The 13,993-nt window shown below is 36.3% G+C and overlaps 1 pseudogene; it reads right to left on the bottom strand.

Moving 5' to 3' along the window:
- Positions 1–3,880: 3,880 nt before the first annotated feature.
- On the bottom strand, positions 3,881–9,844 carry LOC140240911 (uncharacterized; annotated as a pseudogene).
- Positions 9,845–13,993: the final 4,149 nt, after the last annotated feature.

Genomic DNA, 13,993 nt, shown 5'->3' with positions numbered 1-13,993 from the left:
CTATCTTTCCCATATTTTGCACACGTAAAGACCATGTTACAAGAATCATTTCACAAAATAACGACTTTTTGCTCAGATGCCATCTTGTCTGTGCAAAGTGGGGTGAAAGGTCATATGTACTTCTTCCTGTATCTTCGTTATTACGTGTTATCTCTATGGGAGGGAATTTTTCTAGATATGAAAATTGACATGATTGTCTTTATCGACGACTAGCTCACTTACCCTTCGGTGAATTTCTCCCAGATTTTAATATGTTGTAGCTGAGACTTTGCGCTATCGTTATGTGCCCTTTGTGTTTTCATACAATGTTGGAATCACGTGAAAAATCTTGGTTAAAATTAAAGCTTATCTTCGATGTATTCAGATATTTCTTTCTTTCTGCAACTTTTCTGGCAATAACTCAAGAAAAACACACCCTATCACCCCCATATTTTGCACATGTTTAGTTTATGTCACGTACATTATTTCATGCAATAACAACTACTTGATTGGACAATATCTTGGGTATGTAAATAAGGGTCAAAGGTCACAAATGTTGCATTTTGTATCTTGGTGAATACCTGTCCTATCTTTGCCATATTTTGCACACGTATATAGACGATGTCGCAGGAATCATTTCACAAAATAACCACTTTTTCCTCAGATGCCATCTTGGGAGTGTAAAGATGGGTCAAGGGTCATATGTATTTGTTGCTGTATCTTCGTTATTCAGTGTATACAGAATTTGGTACCAAAGATGGCAGATATGACTCCCTTTTCTAAATGAGAATCCAAACATCACACGGCCAATGTCTCTAAACACAGACGAAACTTGTATGGTCATGCCTATTGCGATCAGGACTCGAATCATTGATTAAAAAAAAATCGGATCACCTTAATTTGTCAGTAATGACAAATTACAATCTCTAGTTCTTCTTCTTTCTTTCTGGACAAAAGTTGTGTTTCGATTAGCTCAGAAAGTGCTCTTCCTATCAATTTCAAACTTATACCATATATGTATCGTGTCCCAAAGACGACAGATCAAGTGAAATCATTGTGATCAGTCGACCGTGACGTCACGATGACGTCATTATATGAAAACACATTTTCATTCATATCTCATTAATGGAATGGAATTTTTCAATGAAATTTACGTCACATATATTTCAAGTCAAGTGAATTCTACACATATTCTCAAAATTCATATATACCCTTAAAACGTGCGCGTACGCGCGCGTTGAAATATGTGTATGCTCCAATCGAGCTCAAAATTTTTTTGCACACGTTTCAGACCATTTGGAGCATTTTTTGAAAAATTGAAAAATTTGGACGGACGCGTACGCGCGCGCACATATACACACGCACAGCTCATATGCAATAGAAATTTCCCGTTTTTACACTTTGATCGGATGTCTGAAATGTCAAGGAATATTTCTACCAAGTTTCAAGTCAATCCGACTCAATATAACGTCATACGGGCCCGTCAAAGTTGAAATTCCGCGCGCGCGTCAATGGCGATATACAGTGCAACTATGCCAAAAAACCGCCAATTTTAAATCCGATTTTACTCGTCAGGATGGACGGTGACCCCCCATTTTCTTTACATATTTTGAAAGCTGATGAGTTGTACATGTTATTTCATGGGGTGGAAATGCTGGCAAAATGATTAAAAGATATCAAATTTCTTAATAAAGTAAAAAAAGTAAATTTTCAAAATGACGTCATCAAATTTCAAGTTTATTCGGGCATATCTCACTAATCCTTTGTCAATTTTCACCCAGATTTCAGTATGTTGTAGCTTATTAAATGGTCTTTCATTAATGTAAAACAATATTTTGATTAGATGACGGCATCACCTCGTAAAAATGGATTAAAAGTAATCTTGTCAAATTTGACCAGTTTACGTGTTATCTCTATGGGAGTGCAGTTTTTCTGGAAATGAAATTTGACATGACTATCTTTATCGAGCAGTAGCTCACTTATGCTTCAGTGAATTTCTCCCAGATTTTAATATGTTGTAGCTGAGACTTTGTGCTATCGTAAGTGTGATCTTTGTTTTTTCATACGATGTCTTCATCACGTCAAAAAACTTGGTTGAAATTAAAGCTTATCTTCGATGTATTGAAATATTTCTTTCTTTCTGCAACTTTCCGTGCAATAACTCAAGAAAAACATATCCTATCACCCCCATACTTTGCACATGTTTAGTTCATGTCACGTACAATATTTGATAAAATAACAATCACTTGATCAGACGCCATCTTGGGTATGTAAATTAGGGTCAAAGGTCATAAATGTTTTATCCTGTATCTTTGTGAATACATGTCCTATCTTTCCCATATTTTGCACACGCAAAGATCATGTTACAAGAATCATTTCACAAAATAACCACTCTTTGCTCAGATGCCATCTTGTCTGTGCAAAGTGGGGTCAAAAGGTCATATGTAGTTCTTTCTGTTTCTTCGTTATGACGTGTTATCTCTATGGGAGGGAATTTTTCTAGATGTGAAAATTGACATGATTGTCTTTATGGAGCACTAGCTCACTTGCCCTTCGGTGAATTTTTCTCAGATTTCAATATGTTGTAACTGAGACATTGCGCTATCGTTACGTGCCCTTTGTTTTTTCATATGATGTCGGAATCATGTTAAAATACTTGGTTGAAATTACAGCTTATCTTCGATGTATTGAGATATTTCTATGTTTCTGCAACTTTCTTTGCAATAACTCAAGAAAAACAGCCCCTATCACCCCCATATTTTGCAAATGTTTAGTTCATGTCACGTACATTATTTGATAAAATAACAAGTACTTGATCAGACGCCATCTTGGGTATGTAAATTAGGGTCAAAGGTCATAAATGTTTTATCCTGTATCTTTGTGAATACATGTCTTATCTTTCCCATATTTTGCACACGCAAAGATCATGTTACAAGAATCATTTCACAAAATAACCACTTTTTGCTCAGATGCCATCTAGGTTGTGCAAAGTGGGGTCAAAGGTCATATGTACTTATTGCTGTATCTTCATTATAGTGTATACAGATTTGGTACCAAATATGGCAGATATGACTCCCTTTTCTAAATGAGAATCCAAACATCACACGGCCAATGTCTCTGAACACAGATGAAACCTGCATGGTCATGGCTATTGCTAACTACACGTAGCCGCGACAAAACGCGGCTACACCTCTATTCCTTCGCAGACGTTGTCATTTTTCAGTATGGTTGTGCGACTCCTTCATGAATATCTTTATTAATCGTGGAAAACTAAAATACAAGGAATTATCGTAATCTATGATAATCATTCAATAATCGATATGCGATTTTTTGTTTAATTACGTCAAAAACTCACCGAAACCTGTGGCTGAAATCAGGTCTGTAAACGTCCTTATTGCTTCACTCCTCATCTGCGTGTTATTTGAATGGCATTCACTCTCGTATACTACAACGTACAACGTAGGTAGTCGGAGAGGCGCCCTCTAGCTCTCCGACTACCTACGTTGTACGTTGTAGTATACTAGTACGAGAGTGAATGCCATTCAAATAACACGCAGATGAGGAGTGAAGCAATAAGGACGTTTACAGACCTGATTTCAGCCACAGATTTCGGTGAGTTTTTGACGTAATTAAACAAAAAATCGCATACCGATTATTGAATGATTATCATAGATTACGATAATTCCTTGTATTTTAGTTTTCCACGATTAATAAAGATATTCATGAAGGAGTCGCACAACCACACTGAAAAATGACAACGTCTGCGAAGGAATAGAGGTGTAGCCGCGTTTTGTCGCGGCTGCGTGTAGTTAGGCTATTGCGATCAGGACTTGAATCACTGATTAAAAAAAAATAAAAAATCGGATCACCTTAATTTGTCAGTGATGACAAATTACAATCTCTAGTTCATATAGATTTCTTCCTGCATCGTTGGCTCTGACTCAACCCTAGAAGCTCCTCGTGTTTTATCCACCTGTGCATAGAGCTCCTCACACGGTGGCGGTTCTACGATCGAAATGTTACCTACTGTTTTGTTCACCGTCGCGTACATGTCCTCTCGGGTTTGGGATCTTGACGTAAAACTCTCCGGGTTCTGAATCTCAGTGTCGTGACAACTATTGAAGCTGTCCCCTTCTATCATCTTAGGACGAAGATCATTGGCGAAGTCTTTTTCAGGATTCAACAGACTATAATCTCCAGAGTCAAAAGCTTCAGGACATCGCGGTTGCTTGTTGGTATCAATGTCACTTTGTTGCTCCGGATTCAGTTGATAGTAGTAGACGTCTTCAGAAGGCATGGCTGTCATGGCATCCTTGCTGGAACAGGGCTTATTATATTTTCTGTCAGGGTAGATCTTATGCTGTGAAGTTTGTCCAATAGGTGACAGACCAGGGTTGCGACTTCCTGTTCTGTCGTCAGGGAAAGCATGATTGAGGCGATCGTACTCGCTTTCTGTAGGCATTTCGGATGAATCGTGAAATAACGTCAGTGAATTGTAATAACTGTCATCAAACAAGCACGCTTTACCAGTGGATCTAATGGCACCATTCATCCTCCCGTCCAATTTGCAAAGGTCTACAGCCTGGTAGTCATTATCATCTCCATAAGCACACGCTGGTTGGTCCAGCGATGTCTCCTGCAGGCCACAATATTCATTATCAGAAGGAATATTCATTGAGGTCAAAGAAGTGCCGATGCCGGTATTTATGTGACTTTCGTCAGGAATTGTACAAGGGAAGCCACGATTTATGCTGATAAAGGTAGAAAGCCCCTCGTCTATCTCTTCAGCATCTTGGTAGATGTGACTAGTGTGCCCGAGATGGCCCCCTCTGTCTCCGACGGTGTTGCCCAGAATATGAGGCAAAAGCTACCAGCTGTTGTAGCATTGGGATTGGTAGCGTCCGACAAAACGGTATGATCCGTCGTGATTGGCTCTGGTACAGAAGTGTCGATGGGATTCATCTGAAGCTGCCCGCCATTTGGGTGAACATTTGGCTGATGCGAGGTTTGGGATCTCCAATGTCTGCAATTTAATGGGGAAATTGAATTTATGATTTTACGCATGTGACCGTGCATCGCAAAGCCACCAAAAAGTCGCCATACATTGATTTTTAGTTAAGAGTAGATTGTGGAAGAGCAGAATCTAAGATTTAAAATGAAATATATACGTCAGTGCAAACAGACTTTCCAAAGCAATTTAATCAATGGAAAGACAGGCACACTTTGCAAAAGTGTGTACTCAAAAGAGAGGCTTTAAACTTTAGGGTCTATAGGCAAATGCGTAATTCCCCCCAGCTGTCTGCAATGAATGGAACAAAGAAAAAATATATAAATTTCCATGAAAATCACAATTAAGTGGTTATTAAACTAAACTGAAAGTTTGCTCATCATTAAAGTACGTTATATTTATGGCCAATATAAACTTCAAATGCAACATTAGTGTGATTTCAATTATTAGAGATGAAAACTGTTTGAAGGGTTTCTAGTGTTTTAAATCGGTAAATCTGAGAAAGCCTACATCAGACCGAACCAAAGTATTTGAAAAACTGCAAAAGAATCATGGTGCGCAATCACATAGTATAGTGTCCGGTTGTATCGACAACGCCTTTCGAATCCATGTATCCCCACGATACGGGGTCTTTAAAAGATGCAATTTTTATTTAAAAAAAAAATATTTACGAGATCAGCAAATTAAATCAAGATGAATGTCTTTTATTGTTTTAAAACAATACCACAAGGCTGACTCAATACTTGGACTTGGACTGGGAGAGATACTCATCTCGTATGATAAGCCTGCATTCACAAATTGGCAGTCTAACCACTCACACTCGCTTGAAAGCCTCCAAAATTCAACTCCACATCATTTTGTCTTTGCTTGTTTTTCTGTGTTGTCCGTATCATTTTCTCTAGTTTTTTTGACTGTGTATACATAGGTGGCTCCTTGCCATTGATTTGGTGGTGGTTTTCGTAAAATATGTTGAAAAAAAATACTGTATCAATAAAAGTTTTGGGCGACAGATGGAATAATAACATGATAAAATGTCTGGCGACCAGAAATTCGGGTTTTCGTGATAACAAGTCCACCCACCAATAGTTATGTAAGAAGAATACAAATCAGCAAACTTACTTCAACACCATTCAGTAATGTACAGTCACTTCTGAATATGCTTTATTTGTTTCCTGGGTTGCATACAATGATTCCACACCCTAGATTTACAAACTAGTTTTCACAAAAAATTCACACCCCATTCCCTTACATCCCATATAATAGTTTGTATTAAAAAAAAAGTCACCTTTTCTTTTGATGTTTCGACCAAGCCATTATCATGGACAGTATGACAAGCACGGCGAAAACAACACCAAGAAGGGTTCCCAGGATGTAAGTAATAAAATTCATCTCATAAACTTCGGTATCTGGTTCGGTATCTGGAAGATAAATCATTTAGCGAGTCCATCGTCACCTTAAAAATCAATGGAGGAAGAATTTGCTCTCGTAGTTTTTTTTTTCTCTTTTATGATGACTATAGGCAGAAATTACGTTTGTTTGTTTTTATAATCAGATCAAACCATTATGAAGAGAAATTCAATTCAATTCAATAATTCAATAAAGGTTTTATTCAATCATGTATCGCAGCCAGTGGCTGAATTGCACATGTTTACAAAGATAAAAGATACAATCATGATTATTAATTCATATAAAACAACAAGAAAATTGAATCTCCTACAAAATACACTTAACTAAAACTGAAAATATGAACTTAAACTTAAACATTGAAAAGCTTAAAATATACAAAAAAATACTAAAATGATTATCACTATTAATGATAAACAATAAAGAAAATAATATAAACATAATTCAATCATTAAATTACAAATTACTAATTACATTTCTATCTATATACTCCCTAGATCAACAATTTAAAACTTAAAAAGACGCTTATATAGCTGATGGCATAATTGCACATATTTCTATAATAAACATTAATATAATCACTATTGAAAAAGGCAATATCTAGTGTGCATATACAATGTATGATACACTCAAAGCAGTGAAAAATAAACTGAATTAAAGACGAAAGCATAAAAATATAATTATAAAAGATATAATTAAAAGAAGAATATTCCATGTAATATACTCTATGTTTGATCAAAAAATAATATATTGCACTAGGAACAAAATTAATATTGAAACTTAAATTATGTATTTGAGAGTGTGTGCTTGTTTGCGCATATGTATGGAAAGGGGGTAAGTGTGTGTGAGTGTGTGTGTGTGTGTGCGTGTGTGTATGCGTGTGTGCTTGTGCGTGCGTGTGGGGGTGGGTGGATGTGCGTGTGTGCATACCCACAATCAATGAATCAAAGTTATATGATAAATTATATCAAAATAAGAGCAATGGAAACATTGTCCTAATCACCTAAAATATATAAAGTATACACAATCTTTAGTTCTATTCTGTAACCTGGCAAGATTTCTCACTTTGCTGAATTATCGCAGTATACTAACATAAAAAAAAATAAATTGTTTTTGCTGTTGACGAGTGACTGTTAAGATAGCATGAGATGAGAGACTTCAGAAAATCAGATTATTCGTGAGAAGTGTTGTACTCATAGAAGTTCACACACTTGACGGAAAGAGCATAGGGGAATTATTACACAAATCCGTATAAACAGATTCTGAAGTGATTACTGTAGTTGAAATGTTTATCACAACAGTTCCCAAGTCCCTGATTTACATTCAGGCAGAGCATTCAAACCTGACCAAAACTGTAAACGAATAAAGGATTAACAAAATTTTCTGTAAATGTTTACTTTGCATAGGCAGACGTAATGTACTTGATCGCGTTTGGAAGCCATATTCACGATTGGAGCTTTTGCAAGAAAATGCATTTCTGTTCGACCAACGCAATGTGTTCTATGACAGTAACGATACTACGAAGACCTGATAAAGTCGCCAGACATAATATGTTTTCTTCAGTCCCTGTTGAAAATAAAAAAGCACATTACAACTTGCCATTTCTTCATGGACAATGGGTATTCTGACTTTTGAATATGCATCGTCTTTCTGTCTGTCTTGCTTTACTGTCTGCGACTTTCTTCTTATAATGTGTTCATTGTTTAGATATGAACTCAACTCACAAACTTTCTTATAAAAAAAGAACTGGGCAAACGCTTTATTGATTCCAATGTTATTTTAGTATCAGACTTTTTTTTCATCATAAATAAAGCAGTAGCACTTTCATACCTTGAATTTAAATTCAAATAAAATGATGTCGAATTTACCATGAATTGTCACCCGTGGTTCGCTTTTGCCATAAAAACAGTTTAACAAAAGGATTACCCTAAAATGTAGATCAATTGCAGCAAAATAGTTTTGACGAAATTACTGCCAGTGAGAAGGGGAAAATGCAGTAAAAAAAAAAAAAAAAAAAAAAAAAAACTTGCTATATGGGTTGAATCAATTACTAAACTCACGTGACGAAGAAGTTACAGTAACTGTTGTCTCTCCAAATGACGTCAGAACTTGAATAGTCGGTCTATGCCCTGTGCATTTTAATCAAAACACAGGCAATACTGACAGTATATACTAGTACATGTTGATGGGAAATCTCCTAATCAGTTTGTACTTTTTGTGACAGCACTTTTCTGTGCAATATTACAGTTTTCACACTTTCCAGATCGACAATACGTACATGCATATACAGAACAATTCTTGTATCTGTCAGATATCAGACTTATTTGCATGGTGATCAAAGTACAACAGTAACTGTTTGTAGTGTATGAGTGCTCACAAAAGAGAAGTAGGCATTTTATTGAATTCATGTGATTGTCTTTGTTTTCTAACAAGTCTCAAATCAAGCGTTGCAATCAAATGAAATAATACCACTTTAACGACAACTGAATTTCGAGGAAGATGAACATTTCTCTTTAACTAATATTTTTGACGATAGTGATTGACATTATCTTTGACGTCATCTTTGCTGTTGTTGTCACGGTTTTTCAAAAGCGCTTAGAGGCTGGTCGAGATTGTGCTTCATGAGTATGCTTTTATTATCTATTATAATTATCATAGTCATAATCTTGAGGGCATTTGTTGTTACACAAAAATTTTGTTCATGCGGATATGATGAGGTATATAATTGCAAGCCTTGGTACTTACCATTAGACGTGTTTTGCATACTTTGTGTGGGCTTTATGCTGACGTTGACATCTTCCCACTCATCATCTGTGAACAAAAGGCCCACACACAAAAATAGTGACAACCACATAAACAGAATTCGTCCCATAGCGTAGCATAAAATGTCACTCAGAAACTTCACGGACTTAAAATGTTGTCTTATTGAAACGTAGTGATGAAAGCGCTGTAGTAATCTGTCATGAATCGCTTTTTAATGTTAAAGATACATTTCATCTCTTTTTGTATGTTTTCTAATAAAGGCGGGAAAATATCCAGGGGCATTTTCAAAAACGCATCAGTCATTCTCATGAACATAAAAGACCGAGATAAGACTAATCTTTCCCAATGGTTTACATGTTAGGGTATCAGAATCTGTGCATTACGAGTTGTATGATTTTAAGTTAACAAGTCTTGAATGATACAAACGCATTTGAGTTACTTAGTGCAATTGTTCCATCAGGCGTGGAAGTATTAATTCAATGTCGTTACAACCATCTGCCATTGTTCCACACTAATTGATGTGAGATTGGTTTGAAATACTGTGGTTATCCGAGATTAGGCAAGATTATACTGTAGGATGTATTTGCACGTCACACCGTTGGTCTCCTTTCTGGCTTCACGGCAAGACGGAGTTGAAGTGTTCCAAACAGGGAAGTAGGTTGACCGCCCTGGTAGTCCCATACACTACATTGTCGCACTCCCGTTCACGACGAACTCTCTGCCACAAGCGAGAGTTATCTTGGACCCGAAGCGTGTGATATTCGAGTCCCAAAGACCGTTAGGCACAATCCCCGGATGATCACAAAACCCAACGGAGACTTTCAATGAATAAAGAAGGCAGGGATTAACTTGCCATAATCAATTATGTATAATCCATGTTAATATGCAATCATGATAATAATGGAGAATATATCACAATATATCTTTTTTTCCTACAACATAATAATTCACTTGTTAGTCCCTTAATTGGACCGACGCGACAATGAAGTACCCGCGGATCTCAGATCAGAAAGACCAGCACATACACACACACACACACACACACACACTTTTATTACACGTACAAGGAAAATGTATGACTCAATCTTATTTTTCCAAGCCATGTATAGAATCACTAATAAATATGAATAGTATACTTACCCATATATCATACATGATAATTAATCCTTGAAGTTTCTGTAATCTTAATGTATGATGCCATCCACAAAGATAATAAAAAATCAGTGATAATCAATTGATCAGTGAACTCTTGTAAAATAACAATATTAAAAGACTCATGTATTATTTACCAGAAGGTTTGGAATAACTTGTTATTTCAATTAAAAGCAAGTACGTGCAATAACAAAGTACATTTTATGCCATCAGTGTGGACAAATTTGTGCTTTTATGATGATCATTGAAGAAGTAGCAAATACAGTAGCCACCGAATATATGATTATATATATATATATATATATATATATATATATATATAATATACTGAAGATCATTTTTGATAAGTTATAAACATTTCGAAGTAATGTGGGCATGAGAGATTTTAACTATCAGGACCAATTAACACCGACTACGTTGACTGATGTTTGGCTGCATTTATTTCACTCTCTATGAAAAAACAAATACTTCTGATACTCACGGTTGAATGAATAAAATTGGTTGGATTCAAGCTGTGTCCTGAGAGGACAAGTCCAATTGTGGGAAAAGCTTCCGCCAGAAAGAATGTTTGTATACACTTCCGACTGGAAACATATGCATCCCTCTTGGTGCAAGACAGCAACGCCATTATTTACGGAGTTTTCAGAACAGGTAGATATACACTCTTCGTCCGAATGAACGCCAAATCCAAAGTTAGAAACGGCCTGAAATTCCTGTTCGTTATCCTTGTAGCATCCGAGAAATCCAGGTTCTGCGCAGTTACAGAATATGATGATGAAAACCAGCAAGTGTGGCTTATATCATATCATAGTTATCATTTTTCATGCAGGTTTCAATGACTTTAGATGATTAAAATAGAGATAGAAAACATACAATCCATGGACATAAAAACGTATTCAATTCAATGAACATTGAATCATCCTAGAAGGGGGGTTTTGTAACTGCACGCTGGCATAATGATAAGGGTTTTTTTTTTCTCACAGTTTAAAAAAGAAATCAAGTTCATGATATGTGTACGTAAACGTGTTTGATTATATTGCGAAATATATATGTCCATATTTTTTTTTTGGGGGGGGGGGGTGGAATCATTTCTTTATTCAAGGAATTATATAACATACATAACCAGGTCAATTATTTAGATTGCATGTATACATCGAAAGTTACAAATCACAATTGTAAGAACATATAATACACATGACATCCGTGAAAATAATGCGCCGATTTCAACAATATATTTAACACTAACAATCATTACACAATTATATCAATTCCATAAACCAAATATATATTCATACAAACATGTAGACTTTAAAACATTTCAAGGAGGATTAAACATTAAGGATCTCCATGTGAGGTTTTCTTTCTCAAACAGTAACTCTGAAAATTGTGTCTCTATCTTTTCCTTCCAATATTTTGGAACATCAACTTCGAGTACCAATGGTACCCTACAACTCGAATCTCCGGACGTAATCCTCTGAAAGTCATGAATATTGTGATTCTTTTTTTTTTCTCGATCTTTTCGATTTCTTTTTCAAAACACGAGCCAAAAGTGTGTTCACAAGTCAAGAGTGTGTACGCATAATTATTCATGGATTCTGTATATACCGTATGTCTTACCTCGGCATTTGAGCCTAACAGCTCTGTTTGAAGAACACTCGGTGGTTGTCGATAAGCATTCATCAAAACGTAGAGATCCTGTACATTGGTATCGAGGACAATTGAGCTATTCAATAGTTTCTTAATTTAGAGCTCACGATTTACTCAAATTAATGTGATTCTTTTTAACTGATTGACAGATTGCCCTGTACATCGACGTAAATATATGCATGGAATTAATCAGTTTTTAGTAGTAGCCACGAAAGAAAACATGGGCATACATACTTGCAGGATTTCAAGTTACGACCTTGTGATCACCGTACAGGCGTCTTATCCACTAGACCGCCGAGATTCCGCCCGACAATTAGTGCTGGTTGTATTCCTTATAGCATGCAGCGGGTACTGCGTATTTATTCAAATCAATGGAATTCTTGAGTCGATTTTTTTTTTTTTTTGTTGCGACTGATTGGCACACATATACCAAGTAAGAAATAATCTCACATCCGCAGTCAGTCCGCAGCACGTATGCTAATGAGCCGATCCGGCAAGATTTATTCAGCACTCTCGTTGACGATCTTTGCGTTCGAAAGGTGTCTCGTCGTGCGAGATTTTCCGAGACTTTGATAGGGCTATGGTTTTCACAGTGTAGTGACTTGTACATACATTTGTCATGGCTACAAGTCACGGTAAATTGTTCTCCAGACTTTGATCTTTATTTTGATACTAAATTTGCGTATAACATCGGATCTTATCATGACTATATTATCAGTTGAATTTGCGTAAATTTTACCTGCTTTTCACGGAAGATTTTGTCGTCTAAAGTTCTTTTTTGGTTCCTGACCGGATTAAGAAACTGTTGTTTCTGATTTTGGCTTTTTCGTAGAGAGGAAACTTAGATGCTCATCATATATTAGAGTCAAGGAGACGCAAGCATGATTTATACTAGTTTTTCCGCTTTGAAATGTCTGTAAAATTCACTACTAAGCCGGAAGTATGCTCCACGCAAAGTGTACTGTAGCGCGAAAGCCCTCTCTCATTGGACAGTGCTTGCATTCAGCGCTTGAACTACACGCGTGCAAAGAAACCGCAAGTGGCATGAAACCGTTATGTAGCAGCGTAATGACGTAATGCAAGCGCTGAATGTAAGCGCTGTCCAATGAGAGAGCTTACTCTTGAGATTACACGGTTTCAAGCTGATCAGCACTGACATCGATGTATATTTTACTGGTTCCTGACCGGATTAAGCAACAAATTGTCAAGATACTTACATGGATACAAAGATTAGGAGATGGACTACCAAATAAAGCATTTTCATTGAGACGCAAGGTGAATTTGATATTTTTTTGACGTCTTGAACGTGTACTGCACGAATTACTTTTTTCATCATTTTTCAAGCTCAAATTACGCGATGATATTTTTCATTTACAATAATTTGAGTAACATGTGACGATAGTTTACATATTTTCCTTGAATTTGATACCAAATTTGTGAACATAAGGTGTATTTTTGTTGCCGAAAGCCCAAGGACAAAATCCCCTTACGCAGCTCATTACCTATGCAAGCCTAGAGCGGGCTTGCATACGAGTTGAATAAATACGAGCGAATTATCGGGTGCTGCGGACTGACTGTCCGCATCTGGGAATCTACAAGTAAGAAATAATCTCACATCCGCATCTGGGAATCTACACTCTACAAGCAATGCTTCTATGTAGATTCCTCATATTTCACATGTTTTATTGTGTTATAAGCTGTACTTGACAATTCATCCAGGCTTTTGTATTGTGATGTTTATGTTTTATGTGTATTTCTTGAAATGTGGAATATGGAACAATAAAAAACAAAACAAAACAAAAAAACATCGACGTGAATATCGTGGCTACTACTAAACACTGATTCATTTGGTAGTTATCAACGTTTATGTATAGGACGATCTGTTAGTCAATTTCAAGAACTCACGATGTTACTAACAGTCAGCAAGAAATGACCCATGTAATGGAAAATTGTAATGATGTTAAGAGTAATAACCGAATAAGACGGAAATTTTAAAAGAAAACAAGTTATGACAATGAAAATAGATTGCACTATTCAACA

This window comes from Diadema setosum, chromosome 17, assembly GCF_964275005.1.
Source record: "Diadema setosum chromosome 17, eeDiaSeto1, whole genome shotgun sequence".
In the NCBI taxonomy this organism is placed as follows: Eukaryota; Metazoa; Echinodermata; class Echinoidea; order Diadematoida; family Diadematidae; genus Diadema; species Diadema setosum.
Note: the sequence above shows the minus strand (reverse complement) of the source record. Positions and strands in the feature narration are given on the sequence as shown.